This window comes from Plecotus auritus, assembly GCF_963455305.1.
Source record: "Plecotus auritus genome assembly, chromosome: 7".
Lineage (NCBI taxonomy): Eukaryota > Metazoa > Chordata > Mammalia > Chiroptera > Vespertilionidae > Plecotus > Plecotus auritus.
The window spans coordinates 77,885,880-77,895,385 of record NC_137774.1 but is presented as its reverse complement, the minus strand read 5'-3'; positions in this window follow the sequence as shown (position 1 = coordinate 77,895,385).

Here is a 9,506-nt window from a genome sequence, read left to right as displayed (position 1 = left end):
TTAATGTATCGTGTAGGCAATGACACTGAGCCCATTCATTCTTTTTTTGCACTCCCCTCCCATGTTTTCAGCCACACTTGTCTCTCCTGGCACTTACATTTACTGTGAGGGGCAGCATACTAGGTCCATTTTATAGATGAGAAAACTGATCTGAGAGCTGAAGGAATATTTTTCTAGAAGGTTCTGTGAATCAATCCTTCTGGACGGTCAGTTAACCTAACGTAAGCACCCTTGTCCTCATTCCTCAGAAATTCTCTAGCTGTTTCAAGCTGGCAGTAAAAAGTCTCTTAGGACAGAAAGGTTATTAATATTATTTATTAGCTATTTGGAGATGCTGCAGTTGGGTCTACAGTGCAAGACCACATCCTCCTAGGGATATTGAGCTGTGTAGAATCCAGAACACTCAAAAGAACAATTTGGCCAGTGATATATCTTCACTGGGGCCGTATTTCAAAGCACACAACTCTCTAGGGAGCAGAGTACAAATTGTTTAAAATGGAATCATTTCTCAGATTAAATTCCTCAAATAAGATGTCAGCAGTATGCAGAAACAAACAAGAGGTTATCACTCATAAATCCCTCTTATGTACCATATCCATGAAACAGTGTCTTTGCATTGTTGCAGTACCAGAACATTCCTCATTAGCCATAACCCTGGGTCATAACATCTTCCACTTAATTCTCCCTCACACCTTTGGGAAGGATATAAGATGAGCCTTCAAAAGGATATTAACATAACATGTAACCAATACCACAGCTGCCTTTTAAATTAATAAGGTTAATTGTTCTCTGGCAAACAAAAGTTTGTCTTTGGCATTTTAAATACTTTTCATTGATCTGACATTTTGCTGTTTTAAACTTTTAAAGGGCTCAAAGCAAAGACTATTGATAGCTGAACAAATAGTGAAGGTCCAGATTTGGTCAGTTTTTCCATGGAAAACAATTTTAGCCTTTTGAATTCAATTAAGGTTTTTACATTAGCCATCTGAGACATTGAATTGTTTCTATTCTCAGTTAAGCTGATTCAAATAAATGAACAGTATTGACTTTTAGCCCTGTTGTTTTTTTTTTTAATCATAAGTTTATTAGGTTTCTAGCTCTGAGGCCATGACCATGAAGGAAATGTTTAGAAATGAAAGCTTCATACAACTATTTGGGATCAAATTCTGATGGATTTTGGGAAGATGAACATGACACTTGTAACTTTCATATTTCCCAAATTCTTGGGAAAGGATGTCAATTGTCTTTTTTTTTCTTCAAATAAGAGATAAGATTAATAATAATATTTTCATGGAAAATTTAATAAATTCCTCGATATAACTAATTACATGGCCAGATGTGGCTCAGACACCTTCCAAGCCTGAGAGTCCCCAAAGGTTTATCAGTTGTTTTTACCTATGAATCTTAATCTTGTTCATCCCCCTGCTAAAACAAAGTGAAAAGCATTTACTTGCCAAATTATTTAGTTGGGACAATTAAATGTTGTTTATCATGAAGGAATGTTTGTGTGTATGTGTTTACATATTTAATATATATTTCAAGCTGAATATTCAGAAAGAATTTGGTGAGTTAATTTGGTGGCTTGAATGAGAAGTAGGTCACTAAAATAATAAATAATAGCCTTTTAGGCAGAAACAGAGGGTAAACTATTCATTGTTCACTCGTGTTAGAAGACTTACTGCATAAGACACAAGCTGGTCATTACACACAAGAGAGAAATTGAATGGTGCACCTTTAAAGGTTCATATCCGAGTCTATTTTAACCCAACATGCATGAGATTGAACTCCATAGAGAGGGTTTCCATTCACAGCCACATTCAAACACAGTCCAAACCCCACATCAGAACTGGCTAGATCTCTTGTATGGCGGAGCCCAAAGCAAGCTGTGTGCTCTACTCAGTGGTTTCCATTTGGGAATAGATGTTCATGTACCAATCACAGCAGCTTATACCTGTCATATTTTAATCCACTGCATGAGGAAGTGCTACTAACTGTATTAAATATTTCCAAGCATAGCTACTAAATTACACGTTTGCTTAACACCTTTCTACGATAGAGGAAGTATATACGTACTATGGTTGTCTTCTTGTAGTTATGTCTTTTATTTTTGTTCAACGTGTTATCAACTGTGTTAAGGAATGGGGTTTGAAATGTGTGTGCAAACTGATCTGTAAATAACTCCCAAGGCAATGAAAGTGCCCGGTCCTATGGTGTAAAAATGTAAATACAGGAAAATTTCATTTTTCTAATAAAGATAATTTCTGCCGATTGATATGAAAATGAGAAATGGAGTTGTGGTCTTTGTTGTCATCGTTGCTGCCATGGTGGGCATCACTGATGTTGCAGGCAGGCTTATTATTATTACAAAGAGGAAGTAGCTTGATTTTCTGCCTTTGTGCACTGGAGGGGTATAGGGGGAAGAGTGGAATTGGGAAAAATCCATGGTTTGGCTTCAGGATTTTAGCTGCATTCTTCGCTATCGTCCCTTATCAGGGCCTCATCTTCCTGTGCAGGTCCCACACTTGCAGTCTTGACTCTGGATAATGGTGAACTTTGCCAACCTGTGAATTGTGGGGGAAAGTGATGGTTAAAGACTTCTCCTTTTTGTGTTCCAGGAAATAGTATGTACTGCAAAAAAACCACCCTTCTTTATGTGACTTAGATATGACTCATGGGTGTCCCTCTTGTTTACCAAGGCCATACATAGACCCCTCTCAAATTCCCTTCCTTTGCTTCACAAAGGATTCGCTGAGCTTCTTGTCCCCACTGATTATTGGAAACAGAATGTTTGTTGACCGAACTTTGATTAAGCTTCTGTCCTTCTCCTGGGTCTCTGACTTTGGCCCACCTTCAGCCTGAGCAGGCACACAACCTCTCCTTAACAACCCCTCCTGGGGATGAGCTGGCTTCAGAGTCTCAGATCTGCTGTCCAATCATGCTATTCCCATTCATCTCACTTCCTCACACCTGTTCTTTCTATCCATTTGCTCCTCCCTATAAAAGAAAAACTCTTCTCACCTAACCCTTAATCTGCTTGCAGATCTATGTTCAGAGCATTCTCCCTTTTCTAATAGTCCTCCTCCCTTATTGCTATAGCACCTTTCTCCCCACTTGAGGTAATTTTTCTGAACAACTTCACTCCTTAAATCTAAAGCCAGATTTAATTTTTATTTGACAACCCCCAGATCAAGGGACATTTCTAAAACCAAAATATGACCATGTTTACTCTACCTCTCCTTTACTTAAAGCCTTTGGCTTTAAAGAATGACCCACAGGCCAAGCTCGAATTCCAGGGCCCAGCACACAGAGCTTTCCAGTCCCTGCCATACCCCTGTCTACCACGTGCCTTATGATATGTCAGAGATCTTTCTGTTCTTCTGCAAAGAAAGACACCATATGCTCTAATTTCCCCGTGCCTTCACTCATGTTCTTCTTCCCTCCAGGAATGCTGGTCTCCTCCTCCTCCTCCCCTCTTCAAAGTTAGTCCCGCTCCAAGATGTATTGTTAGTAGAAACCCTTTCTTAGTGTTTCCAAGATCTCCTCAGCAGCAGAGTTAACAGCTGGCTGATCCAGGCATTGGCAGGTTTTACTCTATTTTTTATGTGTGCTATCTGTCCTTGGAATGTGAGTTTTCTAGGCAGGGGCGATGTCATTTTTTACATTTGGATCCCAGCACCCCACCCAGCATCTGACATAGTGAGGGCACTTACTAAACATTTGTGGATGGGTAGAAGGATGGCTAGTTGGAAGAGTGGATAGCTGATGGGTGGGTGCATGGCTGGATGGGAAGATAGATGAAGTCCTTTGGAATTTGTTCTTGATTTACCTCACTCTCTACTATATCTACAATATCTCATCCAGTCCTTTGACTTTAAATGCCACTGGCTATCCCCAAATTTCTTTATTTGGGTCTAACCTCCCTTGTAAGCTCTAAATATTTATATTTTACTAGTGGCCTGGTGCACGGATTTATGCACATTGAATGGAAATTAATTAGAAGAAATATGTTAATATCGCTATTCACCCTTTCTCTATAATAGAAGTGTCAGAGATGAAAGAAAATTAGTAAAATGTATATGAAGATAATATATAAATTGATTAATAAATAAATAATAACATGATATAACAACAAAGACATACATAAAAACAACAAAAATGATATAAAAACAAAAACATCAATAAAAACAATGACTGATAAATTGATTAAACTTATTCTAATATCTTCCTGCATACCACATTAAGAGTAAAAACACTTTCAGAGTGCTTGACTAATTTCCCTTGTGATGAAGTATTTACAACTTTAACATCACAAGCTCTTCAAACTCGAGAGAAAGCAACATATAACTGACCATATCTGAAAACGGGTTTAGATAGGAATACTCCTACTCTGTCTAGTTTGTCCTTGTGATTTATTAATAGTCATGGAAAATGCTGACATCATGGGAAACTCTCTTTGAATTAATTTAAATGGGAGGCCAGTGTCAAAACACATGCATGAGATTGGTGCCAGCAATAGCTTTATATGTATCACACATGTGTGTTTCAATGTTTATTTTTAAATTGCCAGTGCGCGCCATATGTACCAGCTTGACAGTTGGTTGGACAGTTGGACAGATGGATGGTCGGTCACTTAGCCATATATATATATATATATATATATATATATATATATATATATATATATATATGTAACATATATAGATAGATAGGGGTCTCAGAGTGCTAGAGGGCACTCTGCAAAATTGCTGTCCTACAGGGTGTGGAATGCAAATGCAAGTGTGCAGTAAACCAGATTCCAGGCCAACAGTGCCCTAGCAACAACATAACCCATGGCCCTGGGAGGAATTGGGCTCTCTCCTCTCTGGTTCTGGGGTGTGTCATCCGAGAACCACCGCTGCCAAGTCACCACAGCTTGGCAGCTCCTGAGTTGAGTGTCTGCCCCCTGGTGGTTAGTGCATGTCATATGTACTGGCCGAGTGGACAGTCACTTAGCCTTTTATATATATAGATACCTCCACCTAGAGATGTTAAAATCCTAAAATGTCTCAAAAAGTACTCTGGACCACTCCCACCCCGACCCCCCAAACACACACAGAAATCAAAGAGTTCTCTATCTCAGGAAATGGCACTACAACTGACATGCTTTCTCAGGCCAAAAACCTATTGGTCATCCTTCACTCCTCTTTCTCACTCACATCCAATCCAATGGCCAGCTTGGTCTGGATGATCTTTAAACTATATTCAGGATCCATCTGCTTCTCATCATGTCCACCACTGTCACCCCAGTCCATGACCTCCCATTTATACTACTGCAATAGTTTTCTAACCTTCCACCTAGCTTTTCCTCTTGCCTTCATGTCTGTCCGTTTTCCAGACAGAAGCCACAGCCATCTTTTCAAGATGTTATTTAGATCATATTCCTTAACTTCTCTTAAGCTTTCGATGCCTTTCCATTACAATCGAAATAAAATAAAAATTCTCCCCATTCTAACTTCATGTCCCTAACTCATATTACAGTACACTCTCCAAGAAAAAAGGATACATTTTCCTTTTTCTCTTGCCTCATTCCCTGTCTTTTGAGCCTTTTCTCACCCCCAGCCTTCTCTCTCTCTCTCTCTCTCTCTCTCTCTCTCTCTCTCTCTCTCTCTCTCTCTCTCAGCTAAAGATGGGCCATTTCCAACACATTTTCTATTAACTGAAGTGGCACTAAATACCATCGCTGCTATGAAACTAATGGGCAATTTGTGAGATGCTTTTACATCCATGTAGCCCCATTTGGGGGGCATAATTATTTCCTAATTAGGAGCTATTTGTAGTTGGGACTTGAGACGTTTGCTTCTGCCAGTGGCATGGCTATCCAGAATAGTTCACTTTTTTTTTTCTCCACCAAGATTCTGCTGGCTGAAGCCAGATAACCAGACAGCCAAGCAAAATTAATTAACAGGCAGTTATGGTCCCATGGGAGGGAAAATCTATGACTTACCAGACAAATTTGCTATAATTCTGAGGATAAAACAAAAAAAAATGTTCATCTTAGAAGACTGTAGTCTTCTGCTAGAAATGGACTGATTGGGATCATTTACCTTCTTTTCCAAGAGTTCTGATGAAATTTGTCAAAGTTCATTAAATTAACCCATTTTTGTAAAGAGACCTTTAGAAATCTTTAGAGCAGTTCTATGTAGCAGGGATTATAATCTCCCTTTTGTATATTTGGAAACCAAGAGTCAGAGAGTTGAAGTGACCCAGGCCATTGTGAAGCAGGAGTCAGGGTGAGCATGGGTCTGCTGGAATCCACATCCCATGATCCTTTATCTCTAGTTCAATGCTCAGTGTTACCTAGGTTCCAATAGAGTAAGGCAGGTACATCGTCTGTGTCCCTAATCCCTTATCCACTGTAAATGTTCTGTTAATATTTTTAAATAAACATGTAGCACAAAGAGGAGCCAGAAAGTCTTAGGTTCTTGACCACATTCTAGCTTTGTGAACTTTGGCTAGTCACTCCAAATCTCTGATTATTCTCATAGTCTTCTCATGCATATCTGTAAAATGAGAATTTTCAGCTCCAACTCTTCCCTCTTCATAGGCTTGTGCAGAGGCATAGTTGACCATACAATACAAAAGATAACTCTGTTTGCACTTTTTTTTAGTTCCAAAATTTAGAAGTTGCGCTCAGGGTATATTCAAAGAAAAACAACTGCCTTATGAAATGGCTGGAAGTTCATGACATCTGACCTCAGGTTTCCTCAAGAAATGGCACTACAACTGACATGCTTTTTCAGGCCAAAAACCTATTGGTCATCTTTCACTCCTCTTTCCCACTCACATCCAATCCAATGGCCAGCTTGATCTGGATGATCTTTAAACTACATTCAGGATCCATCTGCTTGGATATGAATGGTCCATGAATTAGAGATCATGGATTAGGCCTTTCCCTAAATAAACAAAATTCCCAGGGACTATTTTCCTGAGCTCTCCGTGGTGCTGAATGTTGCATGGAAATAGGTGCAAAGCCTTCGCTACTCTCCTAAAACAGGAGGTAGAAACTAGGTCCACATTTTTTAAAATTAGGTCCATATTTTTGCCTCTAGAATATCCAAAATGCTAAAATTTCTGAGGATGCATATGCAAAGACTGATGCACTTGGTTCAGCAAAAACTTCTATTCGGTCTGCATGCTGACAGAAGCCAGGAGCAGGCTGTGCTGTGACTTTCCATTTGAAAGTCTTTATTTTCTCTTGAAGAAGTGTCCAACTCTCTTCCATTTCCCACCCCCCACTGACATGCCAGGGTGTCTCAGAAGTTTTCTCTTTCTCTTACCTCCCTCTCAATTTGTGTCTGAGAAAGAAAGAGCAGCCTGGCCCTTCCTAACTCAGCAGCACTGCGGGCAGCTAGGTGTTCCAGCTGAAAGCCTCCTCCTCCTGCATGTCTTCCTAAGCAGATAAGAAACTCTGGTCATCCTTTCAGAGGCTTGGGCCCCAGGAACTGGTGGTGTCAGTCTTGCTCACTGCTTTTGTTATATTTGATTTTTTGGGCCTTTAATGAAAACAAAATCCAAGGAATAAGAATATGCAGCAATAAAAAGAAGGAAGAGGAGGTTATCCCCTATTAAACAGCACCTGGACCCCACTCTCTGCCCCCATCAGTGAGCACAATGAAGAACAAGCACATGGACTCCCACCTGGAAAGTTAAAATGCTGTGGCTGAGGAAGGTGATTATCTGTGGCCCCTATAGCATGCTCAGAGGAATACAAAGAAGTTGGGGTCTATTCTGGCTCATGGACCCATAGAATGTTTGACTGACTTCAAGATGCACAAGCACCAGCAGAACAATAAATATGGTGACAAGGGAACTATTTCAGTGCAATCAATATGCACAAGAGGCTTTATAATCCAGGCATCCCAAATCCACTATGATAGGTTAAACCACAAACCACATTTGACATCTTCCTGAATCCTCTCCCATCATTTTACCAACTCACCTTTCATCAAAAGCTGCAGGGGAGGACATGTGAGTATTGGTATTGCCTTTAGACCTTGAAAGCATTTCACTGGTTTGGGGCATGTTTGATATTTGGCAATAAAAAATAAAGCTCAGGATCATCAAGCTCGCATTTATTCATCAAAGATAAGGTAAGTAAAAATAATAATGCAGAAATTCATTTTCAGCTGCTTCTTGCATATCTTGAAGGCACTCCAAACTCAACATATTCAAAACAAAATGTACCCTCTCCTCCTGCTACCAGCACTTGCTTCTCTTCTTTCCTATAGCAGAGGAGAGCATCATCGGCTCCCACCCACCAGGCCAAAATCCTCAGTCTTTTTGACTCCTCTCTCTCCTTCCCTCCCCCAGTTTTGGTGAATTTCCCTGTCTGAATCCTCCTACGTGCCTCCTGCTTTCCATCCCCACTGCTGGATTGCCATCTCCCATCTCCTCCCACATGGATTATTGTAACAGTCTAGTGATAGGTCTTCCTGCAGCCGATATTGACTGACCTTTCTTTCTTTCTCCATATATCTGGCCCTAGTCATTGTGCTAAAGTAAGATTTGGATCATGAGATCCCCAACTGAGAATCTTTTAAAGGCTCCCCATTGCCTACAGTAAAAATCAAAATATTTGACATGTCTGGCAAGGGTTTTTTGGTCTGTTCTTGCTGTCACTGATTCTCTAACCTCATCTCCCAACTCCTTCCTTGCACTCAGATGCTGATCTAGCAAAAGTAAACCTTTGTAACCTCCCAAGTGGGTCCTTAAAAAAATACTGTTTCCTCTTCATGAATACCCTTTAACTACCTAAAACAGAGTTCTCTTTTAAGTCCTGACTCACCTCTGTGAGTTCTTTCTTGGTTTTCCCCAAATAGAGTTAGTGGCTCCATGAGCTCCTGTGACTTTTTTGGACACTTTTTCAGTGTAGCTTGTTATTTGTCCCTTTAATATATCTACTTTCCCCTACTGTGAAATTTCCCATAAAGATAATGGTCTATGTGACCCGACTGGTACATGAAAAGATGTTCAACACCATAATCTTCAGAGAAATGCAAATCAAAATCACAATGAGATATCACTTCACAACTGTTAGAATGGCTACTATTGTTAATAAACAAAATATAATAAATGCTGGTGAGGATGTGGAAGAAAGGAAACTCTGTTACACTGTGGTGGGAATGTGAATTGGTAGTCATTATGGAAAACAGTATGTAGTTTCCTCAAAAATTAAAAATAGAACTACCATATGACCCAGCAATCTCACTTCTGGGTAAATATCCAAAGGAATTGAAATCAGGACCTTGAAGAGATACCTGCACTCCCATATTAACTTCAGCATTATTTGCAATAGCTAAGATATGAAAACAACCTAAATGTCTGTCAGTGAATGAATGGTTAAAGATAATGTGGTATATATACATACAATGGAATATTACTCAGTCTTAAAAAAGGAAGCAACTATTGCCATTTGTTACAACATGGATGGGCCTGGGGGACATTATGCTAAGTGAAGTAGTAACAGA